Source organism: Camellia sinensis, chromosome 9, assembly GCF_055761805.1.
Source record: "Camellia sinensis isolate YWXY chromosome 9, ASM5576180v1, whole genome shotgun sequence".
NCBI lineage: Eukaryota > Viridiplantae > Streptophyta > Magnoliopsida > Ericales > Theaceae > Camellia > Camellia sinensis.
The window spans coordinates 173,107,228-173,124,438 of NC_138969.1; the positions used below are offsets into that span (position 1 = coordinate 173,107,228).

Below are 17,211 nucleotides of genomic sequence, written 5' to 3' on the forward strand. Positions count from 1 at the left end.
AATAAAATTTAATTAATTATGAATTGATCTTTTGATTTACGAATGAATTTATAATTACGTTAATCCAATTGCAAAGTTATTTATTATAAAAACAACAACAATTCATATTATTGAAAATAAATTCTGTGTTTAGGATAAATGGAAGTCCCGATATCAAAACCAAAATTATGATTAATTTATTTTTTATTAAATAATTATTTGGAAGAATGAACCAAGGGTGTCATTTTCTAGTAGTGTCATAGGAAGACACCATCAACTTTCAAACTGTTTGTATTAGTATATAGGGTAAATTACATCATTAATTCCTGTATAGTTTAAGTAAAGTGTTATTTTAGTTCACATAATTTTAATTTAAATAATTTAAACTATAAACTTTTAATTTTATTACAAAATAATAATTCTGTCAATTACCGTTACAGTAAAGGACCATGAATAAAACTAAAAGGTCCACAGTGAAATTCAAAACAAACTTTAAGGACAACCAGTGAATGGAAAAAGACTGAGTAAAACTACAAATATTTGTTTTGAATTCCATTTTGATCTCTCTAGGTTTTTACTCAAGGTCTTATTGAATTTTACTTTGGTCTCTATAGTTTTACTCATGGTTTTTTCCCATTCAAAATGTTGACAGCATGATGGAGGGACTATGTTGCAACAAAATTGAAAGTGTAGAAACTAAGCTATTCAAATAAAAATTAAGATAATTAAAATTAAATTTCGCAAATAAGAGGGACAATAGTGTAATCTATCCTAATATGTGCATAGATTATTTTTCAAAGTGGCACCCCTCGCTGCCAACGAAGTTTTGCTCTTGACAAAAGCTCAATATAGTAAAATATTCATCACATAATTAAATATGGCAACAAGGTGAAAGTTGTTTTAGTTTGTTTATTTATTTATTTATTTTATTTTTAATTCAATTTATTTTGTTTATTGAGAAGATCACTAACGACATGGAAAGCCGGTTACCAAAAAATTATAGTAGTCTCTTTCTCTGCTAAAACGTATTTATGTCATTATCTTACCTAAATCATTTGCTGAGAAATTTCATATTATATATGCTAAATGCCTTTGTAAAGCTTTCTCTTCAACTAAAAGAGATGCCAATTTCATCATTTAGGACAATGGTAATGTTAATGTTGTTAATGCATTTGTAGGCTTCACATTATTTAGTTGTAGAGGGGCATTTTTGTTCTTGTACTCTATGTACTTTGTTTTTGTTCTAGTGTTGCTACTACCATCCTAATTTCTTCTTTAGATTCCTCTTAAAGAAAATAAAATTTACAATTTTATTATCATAAAATTCCAATTTGGTCACAGTCCTAATATCTCAAACCATAATCTTAACATTAATTGTAACCATACCCCAACCTCAACCAACACCTACCACCATCAAATTTTGGCCACCTCTCTCTAGTCCATCCCAACTTTTGTTCCCAATCCTACCCTCTCCCTACTCTTGTAGACCCCTACATGTTTGTTTTTTGTAATTGGTAATCTCATTTGACAAAAATTTTATTCAAATATAATTGCAGTTACGCTTATATCTGTGAGTTTGTGAGAGTTTAGATGTGAATCCAACCTAATTTTTGTCTGAGTAGAGAAGTTTGTGCTATAGAAAAGGTGTTATTGAGTAGAGGCGTTATTGAGCTTGTCAAGCTTGTTGGACTGCTCAAGCGGTCATGTGTGGACTCGGGCGCTGTTTTGGATCATCCAGTACCTCAGTTTGATTTCAGAGATACTAAGAATTGTGTTTTACTGCTCGAGGAGTAAGTCTTGTGCTCGAGCAAAGTGACATGTGGAAGTTCGTTAGCACCATCTTATTATAGTCTAACCGCTTGAGTGGTCATTCATGCGCTTGAGTGGTCTTCGCATCCCTAATTGTTATAAAATGCCTCAGTTGATTTTAGGATTTAGTCCTTCTGGAATTCTCATAGAGGAGAGAAGCTGAAGTGTTCTATATTGGAGAGTGTTTATATATTTGTTTCCTTGATGAATTGAGGGTGATCAATGGACTTCAAATTCAAAAGAGAGATATTTGCCGGTGGATTCCGGAAAACTTGAAGAGTATGAAGTTTTGGTGAATTTTGAAGTAGCACTTCTTCATGGATTGGACATCGGCGTTGTTGTGGATTTAACGTTTGGAAAACAATTTCAAGGTAAAGATGGTAGTGGAAGAGGCACAACAAGTTCGATTCAATTTGAGCGTGGATTCGCTAGGTAATTGAGGGTTCTCATATATAATTCCTTTGTCTTCTTAGTGGACTATTTTGTGGTTTTGACCCGTAATTTTTATCATAATTGAAGGTGCTTCTATTGTGATTTTTTCCATGTTAGATCGTTGTGTTGATTTGTCGATATTTGTTTTGTAGATATAATTCAATTCTCGTCTAATTGAATTAAATCTACTTGTGTTATTGGGGATTGTTATTCATTGCTAAAATTGAATTCTAATTGCAAATCATTATCCCGGGGTTTTAAGATTTTCACTACCCTCGTGACCCCTTTCTTCCTCCCAGCTTTGTGATTTCTCTCTCTCTCTCTCTCTCTCTCATGGCAGCTAGTGTTGGCAAGGAAATGAAGGGTAGAGAGGGGTTGGGGGAGGCACTAAATGGTGATGAGGGACTTGAGTATGGGAAAAAAAAAAGGGTAGGGGTGGAACTGGTATACCATAGGGAGAAGAGATAGGGTGTAGAGGGGTTTGGTGTGGTAAAAAGGGCTAACCTGATGTGGTAATAGTAGTGGTGGTTAGGGTTTAAGAGGGTGGGAGTTAATTCTAATATTAAGTAGGGGGTTCAAAGAATTTTATACTAAAATTTGAAATTAGTTGGTGAGAGTCCAAAGAATGGATGTGGGTACTATAAACAACACACTTTTACACGAAACAAACAAATAATACATTATCATCTCCTCAGGATGATCAGTACCAACTTGGTTTTTCCATTATTCTAACATTAGAATAATTTTTGTATTGAAATACAAATGTGAAAACATATTATTGATTGTAAATATAGCAATAAAGTATATAGCAGATTCATGGAAATGAAAAAAAGAGGAATGGTACATCTAAACAACCATCAGAAAGGGTAAGATAGTACATCAAATTGTTTCGAAATAAACATTCAAATAGAGCTACAACTTGTTTCACTGCTATCGACAAACAAGCTCAGTAATTGTATCCTCATTTATTGACCCTTGTGATGATTTAATTTCAGACTGATCTGACTTTGTCACCATTGAATTGAACTCATGCAACGAATTGCCTGGGTCAATGCTTTTAGGCACAAAATATGCAGGACGTGAAGGCAATGAAAGTGTGAAAGAGGAGCTAATGAGCATGTTAACAACTGAAGCCATCGTTGGTCTGTCTGCTGGATTTTCTTGAACGCACAATAAACCAATATAGAAACATCTCATAATCTCACTTTTTGAACCTGTCATCAATGTTGAATCCACTATATCTAGAGCTGTATTTTTCTTCCAACTCTTCCATGCCTGCAAGAGTTCAAGCTCAGTGAAGATGAAATTTAGCAAAATTCTTTAGATTTTATTAGAATTCATCTGATCATTACTCCCACCCAAAAAATAAATAATAAAATAATTCATACTTACGTAGCTTAGAAGGTTTTCCCCATTCTCCATATCATGGAAACAAAAGATCTTCCGACTGCTCAAAATTTCCAGTAGTATCACACCAAAACTGAAGACATCTGACTTAACCGAAAAATGACCACACTTAAAATACTCTGGAGGCATATATCCACTGCATATTAACATCCATCAATATCATTTTTGATAAAAAGATATGTTTGTGTCTGATATAATCAGTTTGTTCAACTTGTTTATAGAATATCTTTTATTATTTTTTAGATGTTCAGAGTGGCGAGTACCTCGGAAAGATAAATTCTTTCTACATCAAAGAAACTTGTACTTACATGGTACCCATGATTTTACTTGCTGTGTAATGGGATTGATCCAATACCATTAGTCTGCCTGTGCCAAAATCAGAAATTTTAGGATTCATCTCAGCATCCAACAAAATGTTGCTAGCTTTTAGATCACGATGAATAATCCGATGTTAAGAATCTTCATGAAGATATAGAAGTCCTCGAGCAAAGCCTTGTATAATTTTGTTACAGTTTTTCCAATCCAAAGATGAAATGAAATGATCAAGGCTTTTGTTAGGCATGAACTCATATATGAGAAGTAATTCTTTCCCTTCCAAGCAGAAACCCAAGAGACAGACCAAATTCTTGTGACGAAGCCTAGCCAGTAACAAAACCTCATTCTTGAATTCTTCTTGACCTTGTCTAGAATTTCCAGAGAGCTTCTTCGCAGCTATTTCTAGCCCATTTAGAAGCACACCCTATGATTTTGCAAGAATACTTTAAGAAACATTGTCATATGCAACATTTCATTTCACGGCATAGTTTTTGAAGATCATTCTATTTTGTTATAACTGCATGAGGATGCATCTAATTACCTTGTAAACGGGGCCAAATCCACCTTCTCCAAGCTTATTAGCCTCAGAAAAATTATTCGTTGCATCTCTAATTGTTCCTAAGTCAAATTGCAAGGATTCTGGTAATGGAGTTGGATCCGGATCTTCAGAGGAAGTAAACAAAATTTAAATTACAAAAAATAAAAAATGGACTAAAAGTAATGGAATACGTCACAATGTTGAGAAAATAACAACTTGATAAGTTGACACTTCAACTATGTTTGTCAAATTCTCCTATAGTATTTTCTTCAAGAAAATGATTTCCAAAATAACATAGTGATAGCTCTAAAAACAAGCATATATTGTGAAGAATTTACTTACTTTTTATAGCCCCTCTTGAAGTCATGATTTTCCTCATTATCAAATAGATGCCAATGAAGATGACAAGAATCACCAAAATTGCTGACATAGTAATGGTAGTGATGAAAAGTATAGATGTGTTTATCTTCTTCCCTACAAAAACTAGAAATATTTTCTGACTAAGATAGTGAAAAAAATAAAAAATCTGAATTTGAAATTGCTCTTTTGTGGAGATAAAGCTAGTATTGTCGAAGATTGGGCCAATTTGATGTTACTTATATTTAAATTTGTGTTTTTGTCTTCAAGACAATGGATCAATAATAAATACCATTTCTTCTCAAAACTTTGTCTTCACAAAGTACAACAGGGAAATTTTATCATAAACTACAATTGTGGTCGTTGACAGTGGACTACATTCACAGAATAACACATATGCAACATAGACAATGGTAAAAGAATAATATGAACAATTTGGTCATAAATCTTTAATAGTTGATTGGTGATATTTTATTTCAATATAAAATATTCTAAAATTATTAGGTTTACTAAATTGCATTGATTTAGTTTTCCTCTTTATTAGTGTCTTGTTCTCAAATAATTAAATTATTATAAAAAATGATGTAAATCTTATGACTCAATAACTTTTGATTCTTCTGATGGGTGTGTTGCTGGGAGTAGGGGGGTTTTGGCCACTGGGCCTCTATCTCCTCCTTCCACCCTCTTTTTCTGCTTTTCTTTATCTTTTTGCTTAATAATATTGGAAGCTTGTCCTTCCAACCCTTTTTGGCGCGGCCACCACTACACCGCCACCACTACACCGCCACCACATCTACCACCTTCCTGCCTCCATAGATCCACCCTCACTAAATCTATCTCATCTCCTTCAGATTTGCCTCTAGCCACTAATGTTGGCGTTGCCTCTCCTTCTTTCTGATCTTCCAAATCTGATGTTTGGCTTTCGCCCAAACTTTCACCTTCACACCCAAAACTTTAAGAACTGTTTTCAAATCTTCCAACAATCCGAAAACCGACGCTGTTTAACGTGTTCGTTTCACTCTAGGAGACCACCTCAACCTCAATGTTCCATCTTGACTAGTAGAGGTGGGGTCTTCAGATTCAAGTTGAAGGTTGCAGTGTAATGAAACTTTGGATGCTTTTTGGCAACTTGGATCTGGTTGTTTTTGGTTTGCTTTTTTATTTTTTTATTATTTGTTGTAATAATCCTCCTTGTTTGGAGGTTATGTCCCTCCTTTGTGAGGGTTTTTTTCTCTTTCTCTAGGTTAGGATTCTTCGTCCTATGGAAGTTTGTTATCTCTTTATGAGATCTTTTGCTACTGCTGTACTAGATTGATTCGATTTTTTTTTTGCAATGAAGATTTTCTTCCCGGTCTAAAAAAAAAAAAAACTTTTGATTCGTTTTAAAATTTTAGAAAAAGTTGCCAACAGTTGAATCCCTTGAGCAAGAGAGTAAACCCCCAAAAATCATGATGATTTCTGTAAAAAAAAAAAAGGAAAAAAAAAACAAGGATTATCATGATTTGGTAATTCCATATTTGGAAATATTGCCAAGTAGGTATTGGAGAAGAGAGATTATGATGTGAGCAAATAATGCAAATTTCCAAGATTAGATTTCCCGCAGCATGATGAAATTTCTAAGATTATTGGAAATATTCGTACGGCTTTATTGTGGTCCATTTGGAAATGTAGGAATAAATGTGTCTTCAGTGGAACTCAGCCGCCAGTGGACGAACTTTGTGATATGGTAAAAGTTAGGATTGCATTGTGGGCTAAGTATAATCATCCTAGATGTGGGCTCTCAGTGCATGACCTGGTACATAACATGCACTAGATTAGATCTCCCACAATATGAGCTTTGGGGAAGACTGTTCTGCTTCTGCGGTGTGTGTTGGGGCAGAGAAGGAACAGAGTTTTTGTTTTTGGGTGATGTATTGGCTGCTGCTGGTGCAGCATGTTTTTGATGTCTCTTTGTTTTGTTTTTGTTCTACCCCTCTCTCTTGTTGGTTCCTCATCAACCGCTTGGCTTAAGCTATAATATTGAATTTGTTTCTTGTTACAAACCTAATTGAGATTAGGAAGGTTTACTATGATGCTCTCTGCTTTTTCTCCCCATTATTGATGTTTTGTTCTCTTGTAATACATGTTGAATTCATCAATAAATTTATTTATTTTTACTAATAAAAAAAAGTGTTTGTCATCTTGCCAACTTGAACGCGCTGCTTTTTGGGTTTTAGAAGATTTTTTTTTCCCCTCATATTATCTCAATGTATTTCATTGTTTCGAGTTATTAAAATTATTTTTTTTGCAAATAAAATTAAAAAAAAAAGAGACAAATTTCAATATATTCCTTGTGATTTGGCCAATGTGCACATAATCCCTTGGATTTGAAAATTAGCACATAATTCTACTTTTCTTGGAGACTAAAGTGCACCGTAAGGTCTGTTAATGACTTAAACAAAAAAACTAAAATATTCTCATACATAAATAATCACATTATGCAAAACATGGACATTTTCGTCATTCTTTGGAAGGCAAAATTTACTTTAACCCCTTCTGCTTTACTCGCATGATTTATCCCTGACATTTGAAAATGAGCACATAACGCTTATATGTCTTGGCATATGTTTTACGCTTACTATTAATTTAGACGAAATGATTGACCGTGCACTTCAGTCCACAACAAACCATAAAGAGGTTATATTGTTATTTCCAAATAATAAAGAAATTAATCTATATATGGGTCAAACTATAAGCGGGTAAAATAAAATTTCCCCCAAGAAATAAATAAATAATAAATAAACTACCTTGTTAATAAGAATCTACCTGAAGATGGCTGTGAAGGAGGAGGGGCTGTTGTGTTGATATTTGTGTTTTCCGTGGAACCAGAAGGTGGCAATGAGGGAGAAGGAGGAGAGACTACATCATAAAAAGCTTCCAAACTATACCTCTTCTGACAGTTAGGCCCATACATCAGTGACCACTCATTCCCAAAACTGTTATACTGAATATAACTGAGTGCAGTCTCTAAACATCCCCTAGATGCTCTTCCATTTATATCAGGAGTGCACTGGGCAAAGCAATACAACTTCTGAAAAGAAGAACTAATGATTTTGCTTTCTCCTGTTGCAAATTTTGTTGTTGTTGAAGAACCAAAAGCAGCCTTACTAATAAGTTCGTACATTGTATTTGTCATCACTTGATCAAGTTGATCTTGTTAACATAAATTTCAGAACATGAAACTTTACACTTTGGATCATTTACCATGTGTATTATCAAGAAATCAAGACAAAATGACATACCTGAATCCATTGATGAACGGTTAAACGGAAGCGTGATTATCAATGAACTCTTTGTTATTGATTATGTTATTGCCTTCTAATCCTTTCCCCTTTGTTGCCTTATGTTTCTCCTTGAGAGGATTTAGAAAGAAAAATGGCAGTGTTCTTGTTTTTCCACTTGGGAAGGAATAGGGACCATAACCTTTTAAAGGTTGTAATTGGTTTTCAAAACTGAAAGGTTGTGGAAGTTCAAAAGGAATGAAAACCAACTTTAACCATTATTGGTTTTAATTTCTATTTATTGGTTTTCAAAACTGAAAGGTTGTGGAAGTTCAAAAGGAATGAAAACCAACTTTAACCAATATGTTTTAATTTCTATTTCTGCCCCTCATAGAAATAGAAATTATACAACTAGTATCTACACATTAGGTCCATAACACATATACCCTTAAGCCTATTAACTAAATTGAATCACTTAAATTGTAGGCTTCTTATAAATGATAACACCACATTTAATTATGTGGTCCCATTGAGACATTATCTAACAATCTCCCACTGGACTACATATGTATCCTGAAAAATGTGCTTAACTTTAGTGAGCTCAGAAATTTGTTATCATAACTTGAGGGTATCCAAACAATCTTGTCCATTAACTATATTAATATAGGATCAAAGCGGTCTTCGTTACATCAATCGTAACTCGACCCACCAATGGTCACGTATACTAATACAGCTAAATGACATAGATCAATCATGGATGCGTTGCATGGAAATTACATGTGATGTGATCCATACGTGCCTATTTCCAACTGGTCCTACTTAACTTTATTGAGATCAATACTTCACAATACGTAACAGAGCGTAATAAACTGAATATTTCATTTCTGCAGAAATTAATCTAATTACATAGATAAAACTCAAGGCTGACATAAAGCAGTAATATAAATACAAACTCCCACTAAACCAGAATGTTCTCAAATAGAACAACACCCATCTGAGCAGTGTGCTCATGAAAGACCTTGGGTGGTAGTCCCTTCGTAAGTGGATCCGCTATCATGGAGTTTGTCCCAATGTGCTCTATGGAAATCTATCCACTCTGCACTCTTTCTTTTACAACTACGAACTTGATATCAATATGCTTTGATTTTGTCGAGCTCCTGTTGTTATTGGAATATAAAACTGCAGACTTATTGTCACAATATAACTTAAGTGGTCTTGCAGTGCCTTCCAAAATACGCAACCTAGTGACAAAATTCCGCAGCCATATCCCTTGGTTTGATGCCTCATAACATGCTACAAATTCTGCAGCCATGGTGGATGAAGCTATGAGTGTCTGCTTTGCAGACCTCCAAGAAATTGCTCCGCCAGCTAACAGATAAATATAGCCTGATGTGGATTTCCTACTGTCTTGGCATCCAGCAAAATCGGAGTCGGAATATCCAATGACCTCTAACTTATCTGATCTCCTATATGTGAGCATATATTCCTTTGTTCTCTGTAAATATCGCATAACACGCTTGACTGCTTTCCAATGATCCATGCCAGGATTACTTAAATATCTGCCTAACATGCCAACTATAAACGCAATATCCGGACGCGTACATACTTGGGCATACATTAGACTCCCTACAGCCGAGGCATAAGGAATCTTCTGCATTTCTTGAATTTCAAGACTGTTCTTCGGGCATTGGCTGAGACTAAACTTGTCTCCCTTAGCAACCGGGGTTTCACCTGATTTACAATTTTGCATGCCAAATCTATTGAGTACTTTTTCGATATAACTCCTTTGTGATAATCCCAGAATACCCCGAGAACGATCTCGGAGTATTTCGATTCCTAATACAAAGGAAGCATCACCAAGATCTTTCATTTCAAAATTCTTAGATAGAAATCTCTTGGTGTCATGCAATAAGTTTATATCGTTTGTGGCAAGCAATATGTCATCAACATATAAAACCAAAAATATGTGTTTACTCCCACTGAACTTGTGATACACACATTCATCAACAGCATTAGTTTCAAAACCATACGAAGTGAGAATTTGATGAAATTTGAAGTACCACTGACGAGAAGCTTGTTTGAGTCCATAGATGGATTTAGTCAATTTGCAAACCATATTCTTTGGGTCTCCTGACACAAAGTTTTCTGGCTGCACCATATAAATTGTTTCTTTAATGTCACCATTAAGAAAAGCTGTTTTGACATCCATCGGATACAACTCAAGATCAAAATATGCAACAAGCGCCATAATTGTCCTAAAAGAATCTTTCGAAGAAACTGGAGAGAAAGTTTCTTTAAAGTCAATTCCTTCTTTTTTAGTAAAGCCTTTGGCTACAAGACGTGCCTTATACCTCTCCACATTACCATTTGAATCCCTTTTGGTTTTAAATATCTATTTACAACCTACGGGTTTCGCACCAACTGGTAATGAGACGAGTTCCCAAACTTTATTGTCTTGCATAGACTTATATTCTTCATTCATGGCTTCTATCCACTTATGAGAGTTGGAACTTTCCATGACTTGACGAAAGTTGATTGGATCATCTTTCGACATTCCATTTTCTACCTCATGTTCCTGGAGATATACAATATAATCATCTGAAAATGCAAATCTCCTTTCTCTAGTGGATCGCCTTAATGGCACAGATTCTTGAGGTTGAGGTTGTAGAGTTTGTTCCTCAGGAACAATTACCTCATCTTGAATGGGGGTTTGAACTATATTATCTTGAACAACATTGTCTGGTTGAGGATCCGAAATTACTTCTCGAGCAATGACAGGTATAGGAACCTGTGATTGGTCAAAAGTAGTAGTAGTCTCTAACTGGATTTCTCCCCCCAAACTCAACATCCTCAAAAAATGTTGCAATTACCTCATGTTCACATTAAGTTACCAAACAGATAATCTCTAAATAAATTAATTTAATGACAACATCTCAAGATACCTAGCACAACATTAATACCAAGCCTTTGGGTAGTGATATTAACTGTAAGTGGTATTCTTGTTGTAATGATCAAACATTGACAATAAGTTATGTCAAATAACAAATCTATCTTTTGATGGATTTATTATTCACATTAGGTTTTCTTGACAATTGGCACATGTTTATCACCACAAAATGTGTGTGTAATTCTGCCAAGTCTTAATCATGTCTTTGGACCGATAAATACCCGCATGAGATACACATACATGAACTTCAAAACATTCCATATAAAACAATCTAGACAAGAGAGATCACTTTTGTGACATCTTGTTTGAATTGACTTATATTGAGAGTGTTAGAAAATTAAATTTCTGTAGACGTTGTATGAAATTACATTAAATTTAAAGATTTCTAAATTTGTGACCCCGTATATATTATATAATTTGCAGCAATTCCAATTATATATATACATATATAAATAGAATTGACGGGTCCAAAAAACAAATAGCTTTTTTTTTATGATGTTCAAAATTAAACCGATCAAATCGCAAGATATATCTATATATATATATAAATACATGATGTTCATCCATTTGAGAAATGAACCGCCCATTCGAATTATGTTCCATTTCCAGAAAACAAAACAGAATTTGCAGCAGAGGAAAAAACAGAAATACAAAAAACAGAATCTGATTCCAGGAAACTAAATAGGATGAATAAAAGCATATCTATTCTGATAATACACATGATATAACCGCTCTGATACCACTTGTTAACATAAATTTCAGAACATGAAACTTTACACTTTGGATCATTTACCATGTGTATTATCAAGAAATCAAGACAAAATGACATACCTGAATCCATTGATGAACGGTTAAACGGAAGCGTGATTATCAATGAACTCTTTGTTATTGATTATGTTATTGCCTTCTAATCCTTTCCCCTTTGGTGCCTTATGTTTCTCCTTGAGAGGATTTAGAAAGAAAAATGGCAGTGTTCTTGTTTTTCCACTTGGGAAGGAATAGGGACCATAACCTTTTAAAGGTTGTAATTGGTTTTCAAAACTGAAAGATTGTGGAAGTTCAAAAGGAATGAAAACCAACTTTAACCATTATTGGTTTTAATTTCTATTTATTGGTTTTCAAAACTGAAAGGTTGTGGAAGTTCAAAAGGAATGAAAACCAACTTTAACCAATATGTTTTAATTTCTATTTCTGCCCTTCATAGAAATAGAAATTATACAACTAGTATCTACACATTAGGTCCATAACACATATACCCTTAAGCCTATTAACTAAATTGAATCACTTAAATTGTAGGCTTCTTATAAATGATAACACCACATTTAATTATGTGGTCCCATTGAGACATTATCTAACAGATCAGGATTGTAAAAAATGGTTGTTCCAATAAACCTCAGGTATTCCATCTTCAGTGGAGAAGAAGGAATAGTTTGCATATGGTACAACACATTCCACATAGTATATAATAGCTTTTTTCTGATTTGGGCAGCTTTGGGTGATCAATTATGAAGCAGTTTGGACACAGGCTAGGCAATCTTGTGTGGCAATGTATGCGGGGCAAAAGCGAAGCGCATAGACTGCATCTTTATTTTTACCAAAGGTGGAGTTGTAGAAGTTGGTTAGGGGGGTTTCAGAGGAAAGATTTGTGAGTATGTTGTTGAGATTGTTTTGAAACACATGATTGTTTTGTGTGTAATTAAATTGGTTGTCACACTTGCACATGAGAAAGGTTGGTGAGGGGCTAACAAATTGCAGAAATGATAGAATGAATGGAATAGTTGCTGAGAATTGGAGAAGAGAGACCATATCTCTAACGCTGTGTTTGGTTGAAGGATTTAAGGAGGGATTTGGAAAGGGAAAGAGAAAAGTTAGGTGAAATGTAAATAAAATATGCCTACATTTCACCTAGTTTCACACACCTTTTCCCTTTCCTTTTCCAAATCCTTCCCCAAATCCCTCAACCAAACATAGCATAAGAGTATGAGGAAAGTGTTTGAGAGATGAGGCATATGTATCCGTCCATGGTGACTTCAAATAGGAGGTCCTCAATATTTATGTTAAGGTAATAAATTACACTCACCCCTTTTGAGTTTTCACTATCTTTTAGTAAAGTTAAAATGATTAAAACTAACGCATACGATCAATAGACATTAAAATAAATAAAGATAAATATATATCTTAATAGAAAAGAGATGACATTCAAACGACTAACTAATTATTGACAAAAAAAAAATTAAAAAAAAATTAAAAATTTTTAAAAAAAAACCAGAAACAAATAACAATTTTTTTTTTTTGGGGTTAAAACAATGAAAATAGTTTTAAAATTTTTCACCTCTTGCCAGCACCTTCAGCAATCTACCAACCCTCCACCTCAAGCTTTGGGGCTCAACAACTCACTAATTTTGTTTAAAAAAAAAAATACAAACAAACAAACTTATGCGTATCATGCATCCTTTCCATTTTATTTTTAGAAAAAAATTAAAATAAATAACTTTTTTAATTATAAATAAATAATAATAAACTTTACACCATCATGATGATCATCATGAAGAAATCATCAAGCCAGTCAATCATCCTTTACGCGTTCAAAATGGGTAACTTATCATTCGTTTTGAAAATGGGTAGTGGCTTCACCCAAAAAAAAAAAAAAAAAAAAAAAAAAAAAAAAAAAAAAAAAAAAAAAAGAGTTTGGAATCATGAAAAATTTTTTATAAAAATAATTATGAAAGACTTATGATTCTTAGATTATCTTGATTAATGTATGATATTTTATTTTAAATGTAATCTAAAAGTCACAAAGTATTCATAATTATTTTCATAAAAAAAATTTTATAATACCTAACATTACTGCTAAAAAAATTACAAAGACTTAAATGCCTTTTGACTATCAAAGATTCAATTTTGAAGGAATAAAAGTAGGAGTGCACCCAAGTCTTTGCCGTATGGAGAAGACTATTTGGACCTACCTTTGTGTCTTAAATTTTGTGATGGAAAGAGAAAGTAAATAAAGTGAAAGGAATTAAATTTATTTATTTGTTTGTCGTAGGAAAATATGAATGAAATGAACAGATATTAATGCGTGTGTTTGGTTTGAATTTTTTTCATTAAATTTTTTAAAAATTGAATTTTTTATTTTTTGTGTTTTTTTATTTTATTTTTAGTGAATATTTTTAAAATTTTAAACATTTTTTTTATTTTTTTAGATGCACCTTACTTAGATATATCTAAACAGTAAAAAATTTGTGAAAAAATATTTTAAAAAATTAATAAATACATAAAAATATAAAAATATATTGAATTCTACTATTTTTTTTTGTATTTTTACTATTTAGTAAATTTTTAAAAGATTTTTTTAGAAAAAGTATACTTTTATGTGTATTTATGTGAGTTGTGTCTAAAAATTAAAATAATTTCTTAAAATATTTAAAAAATTCAAAAAAAAACAAGAAAAATAAGAAAGTAAAATTTTCTGAAACGTGTTTTTGAAAAAACAAAAACAAGCAAGCTTTTTTATTTTTATTTTTTTTGGTTATGATGGGGTAAAAATATGAATAATTTAATATAAATTTGTTCCTCATTTATTTTCCTTTCCTTAACAAAGCTGGTAAATCCAAACACACCAACTTATGATTTTAAAGAAAAAAATTTAGGAGCAAATTTACTTTTTAAAAACGTAATATCTTATCAATCAAAACTATAATTGATATATTTTTAACAACAAAATTAAACATTTAATAATGAATTACTATTCTTTTGAGAAAAAAATTTCATCTGAAAAATAAATTTTTTAGTATGAAATTGTTTGGATCTTAAAAAAAAAAATTCAAAATTTTGTTGCTAAAGATTTTTTTAGGACCACCTTTTGGTGGCAACCATAATTGATCTCCTATTATTTGTTATAGCAAAATTTTATTTTCGAGACACAAAAATTTGATCCTTAAACCATCATGCGTTGTAGTGATAGTTTCATGTAAACCCTTGCCTCCATTCCCCAATTTTTTTTTTTTTATCAACAAAAAAGGAAATAACTTTATTGATGAAAATCAACATACAATAGATGAAACACACCAACAAAGCAGGGGAAGAGACCCCCAACAAACACGCGAGAGGATAGTGAGATACCACCCAACAAAGAAAACAAAACAAGCAAGAAAGGATCAACACCCAAACAGAAAACTAGCATCCAAACTCCAAACAAGCAAAGACTAGCACCAACACTAGCCATTGTCATCACGATATTATTGATCAAACATATTTTTACATAATTAAATTAAATTTTCTTAAATAAATAAATAATAAAATATTTTTTAATTAATTAAAAAATGAAAATTAATTAATTTATTATTTAATAAGAGTAAATTATACTAAGGTCTCTTAAGATTTAGAGAAAAAAACAATAACACTCACAGTTTTGACAAAATTATATTGAGCTCCCGAATATTTTAATTCACATAACACTTAATCTTATTTTCATTAATACTTTGCTAGTCACTTGGATGGAAAAATAATATTATCATTTCTTTTTACATTAAAATTTATATATATATATATATTGTTTAATCTTATATTTTTATATCATTTACATTAATTTCAATCTCTCCTTCTCAAAGAGAAGTTATTGTAATTCTGAAAAAAATTATGATACTATACTTTTCCAAAATTTCAACAGGCATCACTGTAATTTTACCCTTATAATTATTAATATTATTTTATTTATTTATTTATTTATTATTAATTTTTTGGTGGGGTTAGGGAACCGTTACTGTAGCTCCAGCGTTTTGAGGCTGGTCTAGGTAGCCGGCTTGATTTATTGGAGCGTGGAAATTAGTCTCTCTAGTAGAAAATTAGAAAGAAGACACTTTTTGGAGCGACTGGACTAGGATGATGACATTGATAGTTTGAAGGGTAAAATTATATTCCAAAAAATAATTATAAATTTTATGAGGGAGCTTTTTTGATAAATTTATTTTTTAAGAGTTTTATTCCATCCAACTTATATTCTTTTTTACTATTCCATTAGGTCCAATTTGAGATAAGAAGACCAAAATACCCATTTCATCTACTTATATTCCATTTAGTTCACATTATTTTCTTATATTTCAATAAGTCCTATGGGTGATATAATTACCAAAATACCCCTAATATAAATGTTCACACCGTCAATGTGAATGTTCATATCGTCAATGTGTAGGGGCCTGACCCATGTCGATCCTCGTGGGTGCCCCGAAAAATTCGAGTCGGGCCGGGCCGGCCCACAGGCCAAAAAAATAGGCCTGGGCCGGCCCGTTGATAATGTGAATATTTACATGTACAAGTTAACATTCACATTGATAGGAGTGTAAAATTGGTCCGCGGCCCGTGGGCGGCCCGAAGCCAGCCCGTCGCCCGAGGCGGGCCCGGGTCGGCCCGTTCATAATGTGAATATTCACATTGACATATTAACATTAACATTGATAATAATGTAAAATTAGCCCGTGACCCGTGGGCAGCCCGAAGCCCTGGCCCAGGCCGGGCCCGTTGATAATGTGAATATTCACATTGACATGTTAACATTCACATTGATAGGAGTGTAAAATTAGCCCGCGGCCTGTGGCCGGCCCGAAACCCGTTCGCGGCTTGTGGGCTACCCCGGGCGGGCCCGGCCCGACCCGTTGATAATGTGAATATTCACATTGACATACTAACATTCACATTGATAAGAGTATAAAATTAGCCCGCGCCCCGTGACTGCCCGAAACCAGCCCACGGCCCCGGGGTAGGCCCGGCCCGGCCTGTTGACAATGTAAATATTCACATTGACATATTAACATTCACATTGATAAAAGTGTAAAATTGACTCGCGTCCCATGGGCTGCCTGAAGCCTGTGGACGGCCCGGGGCGAGCCCGGCTCGACCCGTTGACAATGTGAATATTCACATTGACATATTAACATTCACATTGATAGCAGTGTAAAATTGGCCCGTGGTTTGTGGGCGGCCTGAAGCCCGCCCGCTGCCCAGGGCGGGCCCGACCCGGCCCGGCCCGGCCCGTCCTGGCCCGGCCCGGCCCGTTGACAATGTGAATATTCACATTGACATATTAACATTAGCATTGATAACAGTATAAAATTGGCCCGTGACCCGTGGGCAGCCCGAAGCCCGGCCCCGGACAGGGGCGGGCCTGGCCC

The 17,211-nt window shown here is 33.7% G+C and overlaps 1 pseudogene; it reads right to left on the bottom strand.

Moving 5' to 3' along the window:
• Positions 1-3,150: 3,150 nt before the first annotated feature.
• LOC145799913 (cysteine-rich receptor-like protein kinase 8) lies at positions 3,151-4,910 on the bottom strand (annotated as a pseudogene).
• Positions 4,911-17,211: the final 12,301 nt, after the last annotated feature.